This window comes from Acomys minous (assembly GCF_964271855.1).
Source record: "Acomys minous genome assembly, chromosome: 17".
Taxonomy (NCBI): Eukaryota; Metazoa; Chordata; class Mammalia; order Rodentia; family Muridae; genus Acomys; species Acomys minous.
Genome location: NC_140500.1, coordinates 52,158,857 through 52,173,739, shown reverse-complemented (window position 1 = coordinate 52,173,739; position 14,883 = coordinate 52,158,857). Strand labels below are relative to the sequence as shown.

Sequence of the window (14,883 nt, the reverse complement as noted above, 5' to 3'; positions counted from 1 at the left end):
TCGGATCACATTCAGGTGGAGAAGAATGTTCCCTCTTCAACAGGAGGAGCCACGAGGTCACACTGCACAGGGTGGTGGACACAGAGAAGGCACAGAAACAATGGAGCTAGCACAGTGGGGGCATACAGAAGTGGCCAGCCAGTCTCTGGCACCACTGCTTTTTACCTGTTTTTTTAATAGACTTTCTGAACAGACAGAGGAGGAGGAATGGGAAGGAAAACCAGTGTGCCAGAGCATGTGTTTCTTCCCTGTCCCAAACAGACTGTATAGGTGTCCCATGTAGAATGGGATTGGACAGCAGCTTCCAGATAAGGACAATATACCAACCTGTGGCAAATGTCCCCAAATATGAATCAACAGGTTGACTAACTAGATAATCCTTGACATTGTCTTGGACCCCGAACTCAAAACCGATGCGTTTCTTGGAACCTGAGAACCAAGTACTCAACAACGATGGGAGGTCCCCCAGGCATTGTAACATGAAGGGTGAGCACTGGGGCTGTGTGGCACATTGCATGTGTGCCAAGAAACAGACACTCTGGCTGTGTGTCTCCATGCCCGGATGGTGCCAGTGAGAGAGCTGGGGGTGGACAAATGGACACAGTGGCTTGTAGGACTTGTGAGAAGCCCAGAGGATGAGGGGCGTTTGCCCCAGTCTCATTCATAAGGACCTCACCGTTCGGTCTGCCGAGGAGAGAGAGAGAGAGAGAGAGAGAGAGAGAGAGAGAGAGAGAGAGAGAGAGAGTGTGTGTGTGTGTGTGTGTGTGTGTGTGTGTGACATCTTGACTGACTGTGAGAAGCTGCTTTGTCTAAATATTATTGAAGTATCATTTTAAAGATAGAACTAGGAATAGTCCAGATGTTTTCCCCCGCCCTCCCCCAGCCCATGAGCACAGGTGCATTTCAGGAAGTGGAATGAAGGTAGCGTCCTGTCTCTTCAGCAGGCAGGTAGAAAGAACTGTACTAGTTCACATGGTGGTGCCATGGTAGCCACCCACAGATGTCTCTGTCCTGTCGGAATTGACTTTGAGTGGGGAGAGGTGTTGTCTCAGGCATCGGACGATGAATCTGGGGCCTCCTCGTATGTGCTGGGCAGGTGCTCTGCCACTGAGCTCTGAGTGAGTCAGGGTCTACCACAGTAACATCACACACATGCTTCCCCCCCCCCCCCCCCGTGTGTTGGATTGTGTTGTTAACTGTTCCTATGGCTGGAGAAACACAAGCAAGGCAGAGCCAGACAGTGGCAGCTGTGGTCAGTGCACAGTGCATCTGAGGGCAATCTCTAGAGTACTGTCTCTAGGGAGCTAGGACATGGCAGGACCCTTCTTCAGTCCACAAATCTTGGCATTCCTTTTCTCTTTCAGTTCCTGACCTCAGCATTCAGAATGCAAGTTTTCTCTTCCCTAGCCTCATAATCTACGGAGGAAGTGATGGCTCCCATAATACATCAGGGCAGTGTGACCAGAGGACACTCGGTATCTTGTCCCACTTCAGGACAACTAAGTGAATTGGGAGCTGAGGACCTCTACCGAGGACACCAGGGAAGGAAGGCACAGGGACTTGGGCGAAGCTCCTTTATGCTTGGTGATGGTCTTTTGGGCTTCTGTAGAACCATAAGCAGAGTGGCTCTGAAAGTAATCACAGCAAAGGAGTGATTAGAACTGACACACACTGGGTAACAATTTCAGTATATGACTTTGAGGAACACGGGCTTTGGAAGCGTTAACAGTTGTCCAGGATTGATGGCGCGAATTAGTTTTCTGTGTTGGTTCCATGCAGAGAAAGCCTATTTCTTTGATGAAGCAACCTCTCCCACTAATGAGTCTCGCTATAGCCTGGAAGAGGTGGAGTCTGACTTAGCTTTGGTTTTCTTCTCTAAATTACCATAAAGACCCTTTTTCTTTAAGTAACAGGAGGCAGCATCCGATCTGAAGGAAAGTCATCACTCCATCAACGTCACCATCAGGCCTCTTGTTCATGACTCACCCTCAGCTTTGCCAGGCGAGGCCCCTGTGTTCTCACTGAGAGCTGCAGATGAGTGTGCTGTCACGTCCACAGACCACACATACACACAGGGCTCAACACAGCCTCCTGGTTCCCCAGACCAGCTGCGTAGACAACAGTGCCTGAAGGAGGCGCATTTGCCCCTCACAGTTCTGCAAAGCTTGCTAATTCTTAGACAGTTGGGTGTGAAAATCACACTGGCATTTATAGTGTCTTTGCCACACTCTGTGTCACCCACTCGCAGCCATGCACCTGCAGAGGGAAGGCGAGCATATAGCAGCAGATGTTGTGTGCCCTGGGAATGCTTAAATATGTGCTTGCTATAGAAGGCGTGTGTTACCCAACACAGACCTGGGGGAGGAGGCAAGGGGTGGGCTTTTTTTTTTTAACTTTTCTCTCTTTTTCTTTCTTCCTTTCACTTTCCTTCTCTTTGATGTCACATGCCACAGACTGGTGTTGGGCTCAGTGTAGCTGAGGATGACATTGAACTTCTGATCCTCGTGCCTAGTTAATGTGGTGCCAGTCTTTTGTGCGTACTAAGAAAGCTCTGTCATTCAAGATAGATCCCTGCCCCCTTTTATATTTAAGAGTAGGGTCTTAGTGTGTTGTCTAGGGTGGAGTGTGGTGGCTACTCCCACGCACAGTCCCACTATTAACACTTAGTATAGATACTCCTTGCTTATAGGACACAATAGTGGAAAACTCCCAATGCTCAGATAATCCTCCTGTCTCCGTTTCTGGAGGATGGGATGTATGGTAAGCCACTGTACCCAGTAAGGTTTATCTTTGTGTGTGTGTGTGTGTGTGTGTGTGTGTGTGTGTGTGTGTACATGCATGTGCTCTGAGTTACATGTGGTGTACACAGAAGCACGTGGGAGCACACGCATGTAGAGGCCCCACTTTGATATGTTTTTCCCCTGATCATTTTCTACTTTTGTTTATTAATTATTTTGAGACAGGGTCTGTCAGTGAACCTGAAGCTCATCAGTTTGGCTAGGCTAGCTGGCCAGTTAACTTCAGTGATCTGCCTGCCTCTGACCCCAACCTCCAGTGCTGGTGTTACAGAAGCACAGTGACACCCTCGGCTGTGTACATGGGTGTTAGTGGATCTAAACTGAGGTCCTCATTCTCTCATGGCAGGACTGTACCAGTAAGCCTTCTCCCAGTCCCATACTTTATCTTTTATAACAAACTCAGGAAGATGTTGGAACATACATAGAAAAAGAAATAGAACAAACCTGGGCTATGGGGTCAGATGCACCTGGCTGTAAGTTCCAACTCTACAATATAGTAAGCTGTGTGATGTTGGAGTACCCACTTAGGCTCTCTGAGCCTCCTCACCTGTCAAATGGGGCTCTCAGAGGGATTGACCTATTAGGGTTGTGGTAAAGACAATTTGGATAATCAATCCATAAGCCGGACCATAAAGAGATAAGCGTTTCAGGGCTGTGAGATCCTCACTCAGTAAAATGCTTGCCTTGCAAACACGAGGCCCTGAGATGGATGCCCAGAACCCATGTATGGATATGTGTTAAGAAAATTCAGATGCTGGAGAGATGGTTCGGCAGCTAAAAGCTCAGGCTGCTCCTAAAGAGAACCTGAGTTCAGATTCTAGCACCCTCATGGTGGCTCACAACCATCTTTAATTCCAGTTCTAAGGGATCCAGTGCCATCTTTTGACCTCCATGGGCACCAGGCATGCACATATTACACAGTCATCGACACATACAAAACATATAAACATAATATTTTTAAAGTTTAAAAAAAATTAAGGAGAAAGAAAACTCAAGCATGCGGGGTACTAGAGGAGCAGAGATGGGCAGATTCCTGGGACTCACTGGCTGGCTGTGCTGCCCTAATCGATGCGTTCTAAGCTAGTGAGAGCATGTACACACACACACACACACACACACACACACACACACACACACACACAAACAAACAACAACAACAAAAAAAAAACAAAAGCAAACCAAAAGATGAAGCCCCGTGTGATGGCATGTACCTTTGATCCTAGCATTAATGAGGCACAGACAGGAAGATCTCTCTGAAGTCTAAAACCAACCAACAAAACAACAGCATCAAAACAAAGTGGGGTAGTTCCTAAGGAATGATGCCTGAGCTGAAAATGACCTCCTGACCTCTGGCCTCCATAAATATGAGTACATTCAACTGCATATGCCTGCATACACAAAAAGAAATAAGCATCTCTTTATTGAAGCATCTTGGTTAAATGTGGCATGCTGGGACTCTGCTCTCTGGATTTCAGCTTCATACTCTTAGCTGACACATCACAAATCCCAGGGACAGTTCTTCCCAAGCAGGCGCAGTGGGCAACACATCCACAGGTCCCAGCCTGCCGCTAACTCTCACGTGAAGACTCTCTGGTAGAATAACCGTGTAGGAGGTCAGCTCCCTGTCTTGGTCTGTTTTCTGCTGTTTCAACAAAATATCTGACACCAAAAGTTTACTTTGCTCATGGTCCTGGGGTCTGGAACACCCAAGAGCACAGTGCCAGAATCAAGTGAGGGCCCTGGGCTCAAGGCCAGCATGTATGAAGCTATGAAGGAAGAGCATCAGACTGGATTCCCAAGATAGGCACTGCTATTTGTGAGGTAAGCATTCGGGAGATGAAATCACCCATGCATGGGTTCTAGTAGGGGCAGTTAATCCCTGGTGATGTCACTTTTGAGAGTGCCAGTCCTGGTGGTCTCCCTCTCATAGTACCATGGGACTAGCAAATCTCATCTTCCTCTAGCACTGTGACTCTGTCTGTCTTCCTGACCAAGTCATGGTCCCCAGACATGGATGACATCCCTGCTGTGGATGGTCTCTCTCATGAGGAATCCAGGAGAAAGGCAACTGTCCTTACAGTCCTTGTGACTACCATAGTCCCCCAACCCTAGCAGCGCCTCTCAGCTTGCTGTCTCTATCTGTATCCATCTACACCAGGCAGGAAATTAAAGTGGGCATTGGGACCTTAGCAATAAATAGCTCAGCCCCGAGGCTCCTGTCTGCAAAATGAATGTGATTTGGGGCTGCTTTTCAAGTCATCCTCCTGTCAGGCACTGGGGCCACAGGGGAACTCAGGCTACTTCTACCTCTGGCTATGAAGGGTTAGGTACAGCAGGGAGGGTGCAGAGAACGAGGGGAGAGATCTGTCCAGGAGCCCAAGCCTTTGGGTGCATCAGCAGAGCGTGGGTGAACAGCTCCCCTATGGCCTTGAGTGGGGTTCCAGGCCTCCTTGAGTCTCAGCTCCCTACTCTGCAAAGTAGGAACAGTGATATTTCTTCTAGGTGGCCCTTGTCAAATTAAATGAGTCAATATGGGCATGGTGGAGCACCTCCCTAATTCCAGCACTCAGGAGGCAGAGGCAAAGGCAGGCAGATCTCTGCAAGTTCCAGACTAGCCTTGTCTACATAGAGTTCCAGGACAACCAGGGCTACATAAAGAGATCCTATCTCAAACAAACAAACAAACAAACAAACAAAACTTAAAATATGAAAACAAAAATTTTTTAAAAATTTATTTATTCATTTTGTATACAGTGTTCTGCCTGCATGTACACCTGCAGGCCAGAAGAGGGTACAAGATCTCATTATAGATGGGTGTGAGCCACCATGTGGTTGCTGGGAATTGAACTCAGGACCTTTGGAAGAACAAACAGCCAGTGCTCTTAACCTCTGAGCCATCTCTCCAGCCCCCATGAAAACAAAATTTAAGTAAATCAAATTCATCAGTGCTTTGGTCTTTCTTTACTGATTTGGACTTTATTTTGCTTTTATATTTTTGTACAGTTCCTTGAAGTAGAATGTTATGTATTTTATTTTATTTTTGAGATAGGTTCTCTCTGTGTGGTCCTCACTGGCCTGGAACTTGCTTTGTAGTCCAGGCTGGCCTCGAACTCACTGAGATTCCCTTGCCTTCTGAGTGCTGATATTAAAGACATTCACCATCACTCCTGGAGTGGAATATTGTTCATTTAATGTTTTGACATAGACATGTCTAGCTGCAAATTTCCCTCTTGTTCATTGCTGAGCTTTTCACACTAGCTAAGAGATGCAAGGCGCCTAGGCATCCACCAGGCAACACATGAACGGCGAATGTCAAATGGGAGGTGGGGAGGTGGCATATGTTTGTTATCTCAGATGATATGTCAGGAAGATCACAATTTCAAAGTGTCCTAGATGAGCCTGGAGGACATTAGCATGAAACAAGCCAGGCACAGAAAGACAAGGACCACGCGATCTCATTCGAAGAAGGTAGGAATCTACAGCTGGACTCATAAAATCAAAGCGTGGGAAGAGTGATGGCCACTACAGATGGGTGATAGGGTCGGACCCCATCACCTATAGGGAAGAGGTATTTATCAAAGGTCACAGAGTTTAGGCTGAGCCAGAGGGACACAGTCCAGCACTGTACTGCAGAGTGGCGATCAAACTAAAAACAATGCAGCACGCTCTTCAGATTTGCTGAAAGAGATTTTTAAACATTTCAACTACAAAAGAGCAATAAACAAGGTAACAGATTTGTTAATGAGCCTGATGTCACACATTGTAAAATACATCAAAACATCACATATCCTATAAGCATGTGATTATTTGTCAATTAAAAAAAAAACCTGGGTTGTAGAGATGACAACCATTACAAGCACTTACTGTTCTTGCAGAGGATCGTGGTCTGACTCCCAGACCCCACACCGTGGCTCACAACCCCTGTAATTCCAGTTCCAGGGAATCTGACTTCCTCTTATGGTTTCCAGGGGCTCCCACATGCAACAGTGTATAAACTGACAAGCAAACAAACACATATACATAAATAAAAAGAAACAAATAAATAAAATTAATTACACGGAGCATCACTTGACAGTGGGCTGCTGTAGGTGAGTTGTTTTTTGAAGAAAGAGCAAGTGGGAAAGTAGCTTTCAATGGAGCAACTTGGCAAAGACCACATGCCAGGAGACTAAGGTTCTCACTCATAAATAATCTTAGTGGCATGCACTTTATTAGGTGAATGTCCTAAGATATCCTCAGGAGGATATTAGGCTCTGAGAAAGTCAGGCACATCTAAATTGGAGAATCTACTGTTAAACCAAGCAACCAACAAACCAAAAACTCACAAGGGCTGGAGAAATGGCTTAGCATTCAGTTCCTACCACCCATATGGCAGCTTTCAACTGTCTGTAATCTCAACCATCTGCAACCCGTTCCAGGGAATCCAATGTCCTTTTCTAGCCTCCTTGAACAATGCAGGCATATGCTATACATACATACAAGTAGGCAAGCACACAAGCTTGCACACACACACACACACACACACACCTGGCCAAGTTTGTTGAAAACTTCCAAAGTCACCAGAAACAACGATTTGTGTTTTGATGTTTCCACTACACAAAGCACTGTGATTTGGAGCTTGAATGGCCCCCAAAGGTCCATGTGTTTAAGCCTTGAAGGTGGTGGAACCTTTTAAGAGGAGGGGCACAGTGATGAGAGGAAGTTAGGTCATCAAGGTTGTGCCTTAGAAGAGGATACTGGGACTTGGGCCTCCTCTTTACCCTCCTTCCTTCTCCATCTTCCTCTGCTTCAATACCTGTACCCACCACGATAAACTGCACCATTATAGGCTGAGAGCCGTGGAGCCAAGAAAGATATTGACATTCTTTTTTTTAAACTCTATTTTATTTGGGGGTATTGAAGCCTCTATTTCCCTTCCAGAAACCCCTTAACCCTGAGTATGAGAAAGAAGGTTAGTGGGAAGAGGGGCACAGACCCCTTTACTTATCCCAGCTTTTAGGGCAAATTGGGTTCTTTTGGGGCAATGCCAATCTCCATCAACAGCAAATGCAGCAAGCAGTTTCTTCTGAGCTGATACACTGAAATGTTTCTCTCCATCTATAGCCAATCACCAAACCATCTGCCTCTGGTCTCTTCACACTGCTACTCGCTACAGGCCACCACCACACCCACCCTTTCTCTCTAGGCTCTCCTATTTATCTTCCTCAGCATCCCAGCCACGCCCCTCTCATTGCCATTACCGACTGGCAAAGACCACGGCCTGCAGGAGGCAACTATCAGCTGCGGACATATTAAAGCCCAAACTAAAATCCCACACTTGGGATTAAAACAAAAACATATTTACATAACATAACTGAGTTTACAAAGAAACCAAAACTTCCATCACAGAAAGATGTAACCATGAGCCAAATACATTTTCCTCTTCATAAGTTGATTAGCTCAAGTCACAGAAATCAGACTAATACAGTCTGAGAAACCCTCACTGTCATGAGGAAACTGACAGTTAAGCACAGTGTGGCAGCCTGGCTGAACAACACTGGGAAGAAACAGCAGACTTCTTGACAGCATTATGAAACTTGGTTCTTGCATGTGACAAAAGTCCTGAAATGAAATGTCAACAGAGGGAAGTGGCCAAGGACCATGTAAAAACTCCCCATGCTATCTTTGAATGCTTCTATAAGTCTAAAAACTTAAAATAGAAAAGATTATTTTAAAATACACCTAAGAAAGCACTTAGCCCACTGCTTGGCATGCAGAAGGCGCTCCCATGGGCTCACAGCCAGACGAGTCACAGGTGTTTTGCTTGGCCTCTTGACCATACACTTAACCTTAAAACAAATGTGTTGGATCCGTTTCTGAATGTGAGTGAAAGTGTGAACTAGCAAACATTATTAGGAAAGTCTTTGCTGGCCCAGCAGCACAGAGATCTTGCTAATCCTCAAGTCAGACCACTACATCCCTCCTTTGCCCAGAACTCTCCATACCTCCTGCCTTATACAGGGCAGACACCAAAGTGCCTCATGGTGCTCTGTGAAGCACCAGGGACACAAGCACTCCTTCCTGTCCTGCTGGGTACACTGTCCTCCCTATTGTAGCCTGCCTGCCTGTCTGTCCCTTAACTGCTTGGACCCCTAGCTCCGCATTCAAGTACCTTCTCAGAGTCCTAATCAACACTATGGCCTTCCCTAGTGTTCATTGTCCTCCTTGTCACCATTTCAGTTCCTACCTGTGGCCAGATGTGGCTCCCACCAAGGTGTGTTTCCTTGTTCTTTGCTAATGCTTGGGTTTGGAATCTCCCAGAGACCCACACACTGAAGTCTTTCTTCCACGGGTGGTGCTATGGGGGAAGTGGCAGAGCTCAGTGGGAGGTCCTTAAGTGATGAGGGTGTTCCCTTCAAGGGAACAGTGGGACCCTTGATTCCTAATATGCCTCTGTGCTCTCTCCCTCTCCCAACTCCTCTCCCTCCCTGGCCATGAGGTGAACATCTGCTCCTGCACTGCTGTGATTTTTCACCATGGGCCTACAGCAATGGGACCAGTCAACCATGGGCTCAAGTCTCTGAAAGCCCGAGAGCCAGAATAAACCCTTTTCCTTGTAAGTTGGTTGTTACCATTCATTACATTGACAAGCTGGTAGACACACCCTGCTGCTGGGGAAGGTTGGCAGCATGCACTGGCCGGCCCAGAAGGGGAAACCTGCTTCCTAGCAGCCTGACCTGAGTGGCAAGGAACTTGCTTTGTCCATCTCTGGCCTCAGCCAGCCTCTCTGCCACTCAGTGCTGCCGCGTCTCAGTCATGGGTCTCAGGTCCCTCTCCTCCCAACCACTGTTGTGCGCCTCAAGTGATTCTTTCCAAGACAGGTACTGGGGTATTTTCTAGCACTCCCCCTTCCCCCAGGGAAAAAAAAGAAAAAGATGTATGTAAGTCCAAAAATGGAAGTCAGAATGTGACTTTCTTTGGAAATAGTGTCCCTGTAGATATCATTAGTTAAAGTTGAGACCACCCCAGATTCCAGAAGGCCCTTTGTTTCACATAGCAATGTCTATATATGAAGACAATCATGCAAAGATAGATCCACAGGGAGGTGGGTCAGTAGGGTTAGAGACAGCTGTAAGGCCAGAAAAGCTAAGGATTGCCACCAGTCAGCAGGAACTTAGAGTGACCCAGGGTTTTTATTTTTCCTCTGCAGAAATAGTTTGGGACAACAGGCTGATTTTTTTTTTCTTTCCCCAGTAGAGTTTGACTCCAGGTTGTTTGACCTTGTATACACACTTGCCTTCTCTGTGCTTCTGCCAGCTCCTGTGTGAGAACAATGACAGCACCCATCTCCTGAGGCTGCTGCAGAAAGTAAGTGCCACAATGACACCGACAGCCTTGCCTATCCTCGTGAAGGTCAGCTGCATTGTCATCCAGGGCCCCACTCTGCTTATCTTCCTGCCTTCTGTCTCACCCCACGCCCTTGTTGAAAACCCAATTTCTTTAGTCAACCTAATCTTTTTGCACACGTTGGAGTCAGCTTATTCATGCACTGCTGAGCAATTTCTCATTAGAGTCAGTGGTGTTGGAGATGGAACAAGGTGAGGTTTCTCTGTGTGCTGGACAGTGAGGGGAGACATAGTTTTCCTTTAAGGAAACAGGGTTTGTACACACACACACACACACACACACACACACACACACACACACACTAGTTTTCACATGCTAAAAGGCTTCTTGGACTCAATTAAGCCTGTAGACTCTACAGCTGATTAGAATCTCACACTAGCAGCCTTGGCAGATGATTGCAGTGGGTGAGGCTGCCCTACAGTGCATCCTTAGGTGTCTCTTGGCTGGAAGACCACTGCAGGTCATTGAAAATGAGCCTGAATGTAGCTAAGCTCCTGGGGAAATGACTGTTTTGGAAGATGGTCTTTCTCCACCTTGATTTAAAGCCAATAGAAGATTTCATAGACAATGCACATCCCATAGGGATGAAAAGGAAGAAGAAAATCCACCTGCCACCTGCTGCTGCACATCCCTGGGGCCCAGCAGGCGTGAGACACACTGTCAAGTACACAGCATCACCATACAGACTGTTGTCACCCACAGCTCTGAAACTGTGAGGGATGTGCACACAGCTGTTTCCACATGCAGGCTGGATGTAGCTTGAATATGAAATGACCCTCATAGTCTCATATGTTTGAATACTTGGTCCCTGGCTGATAGTGCATTTCAGAAAGTTGTGACAACGTTAGGATGTGGAGCCTCACTGAAGGAAGTGGATCACTGTGAGGAGCGTTTTGAGGCATTTGATTTTACTCTGGGATCTACTCCTCTCCGCCTTCTACTTGCTGTTCCACCAAGATGTTGGTACTGGATTTAGGATCACACCCTGTGCCCCTACTAGTCAGACTCAACCACCTGGCCTTGAAAATCCAGTTAAAAGAGTAAAACTAGGGCTGGAGAGTTAGCTCAGTGGTTAAGAGCATTGTCTGCTCTTCCAAAGGTCCCGGGTTCAATTCCCAGCACCCACGTGGCAGCTCACAACTGTCCGTAACTCCAAGATCTGGCACCCTCACACCAATGTACATAAATTAAAAAAAAATTTTTTTTTAAAGAGTAAAATAGTGAAAAGAAGAAAAGGGAGATTTGTTCAATGTGGCCACATTGGGAAAAGAGACTCAGATGCACTGACCCCTCCCCCACTGAAGTGCATCTTTGGAGTCTTGAAGTGAGGTTAAGGATTAATTAGAGGGCCAGGGTTATGCATTGCTGAGCAGCCCTGGTCAAGGCATGGTCCCCTCATCACCATCTTGGTTTTACTGTCTTGCAGGGTGGCCTGCAAACCTTTTCCCAGGAGAAAAGTTTCTGTTCTAGGTAGCTTAAAGCTTTAGGCTTTTTCATTTTTCTTTCTTTACATAAAAAAAATGTTATGCCTATTAGTGTTTTGCCTGCATGTGTGACCATATACCACATGCACAACTGGTGTGCGCAGAGGTCAGAAGAGTGTATCAGATTCTCTGAAACTGAGTTACAGATTGTTGGGAGCTGCTCCATGGATTCTGGGAACCAAACCCAGGCCCTCTGGAAGTGCACCCGTGCTCTTGACTACTGAGTCATCTCTCCAGCTCTATTTTAGGCTCTTTTCTTCTGCCAGCACGAGCTGTGTGGGGAAAAAAATGACAATTTCCGGGGATCCATTGTTTCAATCGTCTGGCAGCCGGAGGGAGTGTAACTATACTTTATAATTTGGGGGCCCTTTTCTAATCATTTGCTCTAGCTCCCAAACACTGAGGCAGAGACCTATAGATTTAGTCAACAAGCCCTAAAGCACTAACACTGGGTGGATACTAATGTGTTCTAACTCTCTATGCTAGTCTGGCTACTTCCCAGACACACACCCCGAATTACTTGTCATATTGGTCCTGCCTGGGATGCTTCTGCTCCATCAGGCCAGTCCTCATGGCCGTATCCTTTCTGTCCCTCTTCGTCCTCCTTCTCCCTCTACTTGTGGTCCCTATCTGAGAACCTCCCCCCCCCCCCCACCATTGGATTGGAAGTCCAGCCTTTCTATTTCCTCTGCCCAGCCATTGGCTCTCAGCTTCTTTCTTAACCAACCAGAGAAAATTTGGGAGCAATGTTCACACAACATTGACACAGGAGATTCTTCACAGACATTGACAGAAGTCAGCATCGGAATACAGGGTGCACCACACAAACTCCCAACAAGCGAGGGATCTCTAGAGTAGCTTCGTTCCTTCCAGGGTGGTCAAAATTCAAGGACGTGAAGGGTCTCAACTTGGATGGAGCTTGGGGTTGTGGGATGGAACAGCCTCCTACCACACCTTCCCCTTTATGATAGTCTGTATCCCTTCAAACGATGAGCCTTCTTCCCTTCCGTTGCTCTTGGCATGTATTTGGTCATAACAAACAAACAAACAAACAAAAATTAATGGACACAGAGCTATTTTCATTTCATGGTGTACAAATCTCCTGTGTGCCCAGCCAGGTAAGAGACTTGAGGCTCGGAGGGTGATTGGTATGTTCCCAAGTTTCTTTAACTCGTTTAAGGAGTCCTTTTCTTCCTGTATTTTCTGCAAGAAATCTCTGTGAGAGACTCTGGTGCAAGGTGTGGTTTAGAAGACAGCATTCTGGAAAACGGCACTGGGCTGTAGCTGGGACTAGACAGAGGAAAGCAATTCCAGACAGATCAAGCTGCTGGGAAGGCATCAAAGGGATAAGGGAGCTTTTAGGAACAGGATGTATGAGAACTTATGAGCCTACAGGATAGCATTCTGGCCAACGTCACATCCTGTGTAACTGCTAGGGAAACAAAGGAAACTCAATGGCTTGTTGCTATTTCTCCCCAGTGCTAGGGATGGAACCCAGCTTCTTGCACATGCTAAGTAAGTGCTACAACACTGAGCTATATCCCATCCTTTCCTAGTAATGTCCTTGTCTTGAGAGGTAGTCTCATTAGTGGGGTGCCACTCTTAGGAAGAATTTCTATGGTGTAGGCTTACAAATCTAAACAGGAGATAACCAGAGATTTCCTATAGGCATTCTACAGACAAAGTAAGACAGTAATTATAACATTACAGTCTTTTTTTTTTTTTTTTTGGTTTCTCTGTGTAACATCCCTGGCTGTCCTGAACTCAACGTTATAGACCAGGCTGGCCTCCCTCACAGAGATCTGCTTGCCTTTGTCTCCTGAGTGCTGGGATTAAAGGCATGCGCCACCACGCTTAGCAACATTACAGCCTTTAGTTTTCATAAAGTTTTTCCACTCACAACTGCTTCTTACCCAATATATATTTTCATGACCCCAAGTATATAGGTAAATAAAATATGTGTGCAGATATTTTTCTTAAAATGTGTATATTTTCACCATTTATCAAAGATAAAAACCAATTTGCATCCTAATGAGATGGGTGTGCTTGTTTTTAACATAAGGAATTAAATGTTGACTGAACATTTGATACTGTAGGACATAAAGTATGTTCAGTGTTTTCAGAGTTCATTGTTTTGACTTTATCATCATCAGTGCTTTGCAGAAATAGAACAAATGCATGTTTAAGGTCATTTCAGAAATTGTTCAAAATTCTTTTCTAATCCAGGTCAATTTAATCCCAGCACTCGGGAGCCAGAGGCAGGTGGATTGCTGTGAGTTCGTGGCCAGCCTGGTCTACAAAGTGAGTCCAGGACAGCCAAGGCTAACACAGAGAGACCTTGTCTCGAAAAAAAAAAGTTTTTAATAAGTTATAATTCAAACAATGTATTAAAAAAATAAGACTATTCTGGGTGCCAGTTGTGGTGGAACACAGCTTAAATCCCTTGCACTACAGAGGGAGAGGTAGGCAGGTATTTTTAAATTCAAGGCGAGCCTGGCCTAAAAAACAAGTTCTGGGCCAGCCAGGACTACACAGCGAAACCCTGTCGAATGAATGAATGATGAATGGATCAAACATTATGGGGGGCATAGTGGCTCACACCTGTAATCCTAGCATATAGGAGGCAGAAGTAGGAGGATTGCTGTAAATGTGAGGCACTGAGTTTGAGGCCAGCTGGCTACGTAGTAAAACCCTGTCTTACAGACTGAAAAAAAAAAGAAAAAGAAAGGAAAAATAAAAAAATAAAAAAGAAGAAATGCCCCGCCCCTCAAAGCCAACCAACCAAATCACCAAAAGTAAAATGAGTTTTTCTCACAGCCCAGTTCTCAAACAATAGCCCCCGCTGCCCCCCGCCCCGGCGCGCCTCCAGTTTTATTAAATTCCCTTTGTTTTCATTTTGTTAACACTGAGCTTACTTAGCCCTCCTCAAGATGGCGCCATTCGTTTACCTCACCTCTTCACTCAATATGGTCTGTTGCAATGAAAGCTATGTTCCTTTCATCTCTGATATCCAAAAATTATAAAGAACTCCTTTCATCTCAATACGACGACAATACTAGTCATCCTCACCTCACTTTCTGCTCTCTTCTAGATGGCTATTGCGATTAACTTCAACGCTAGGAGACACACTGACCTTCTCAAAATGGTGACGTAGCGACTAGGCACTTCATACTGACGCTTTCAAGATGGCGCCGAGGTCGTAAATCTTTGTCGCA

At 46.0% G+C, this 14,883-nt stretch overlaps 1 protein-coding gene across 1 annotated transcript in view; it reads right to left on the bottom strand.

Annotated features, from left to right (window-relative positions):
- Positions 1–14,860, bottom strand: part of GRIP2 (glutamate receptor interacting protein 2) — a 111,923-nt gene extending 97,063 nt beyond the window's left edge. Inside the window, exon 1 of the mRNA XM_084764941.1 lies at positions 14,802–14,860. The gene's annotated coding sequence lies outside the window, so the exon portion shown is untranslated. The remainder of the gene's footprint in view (positions 1–14,801) is intronic.
- Between the last annotated feature and the right edge of the window lie 23 nt (positions 14,861–14,883).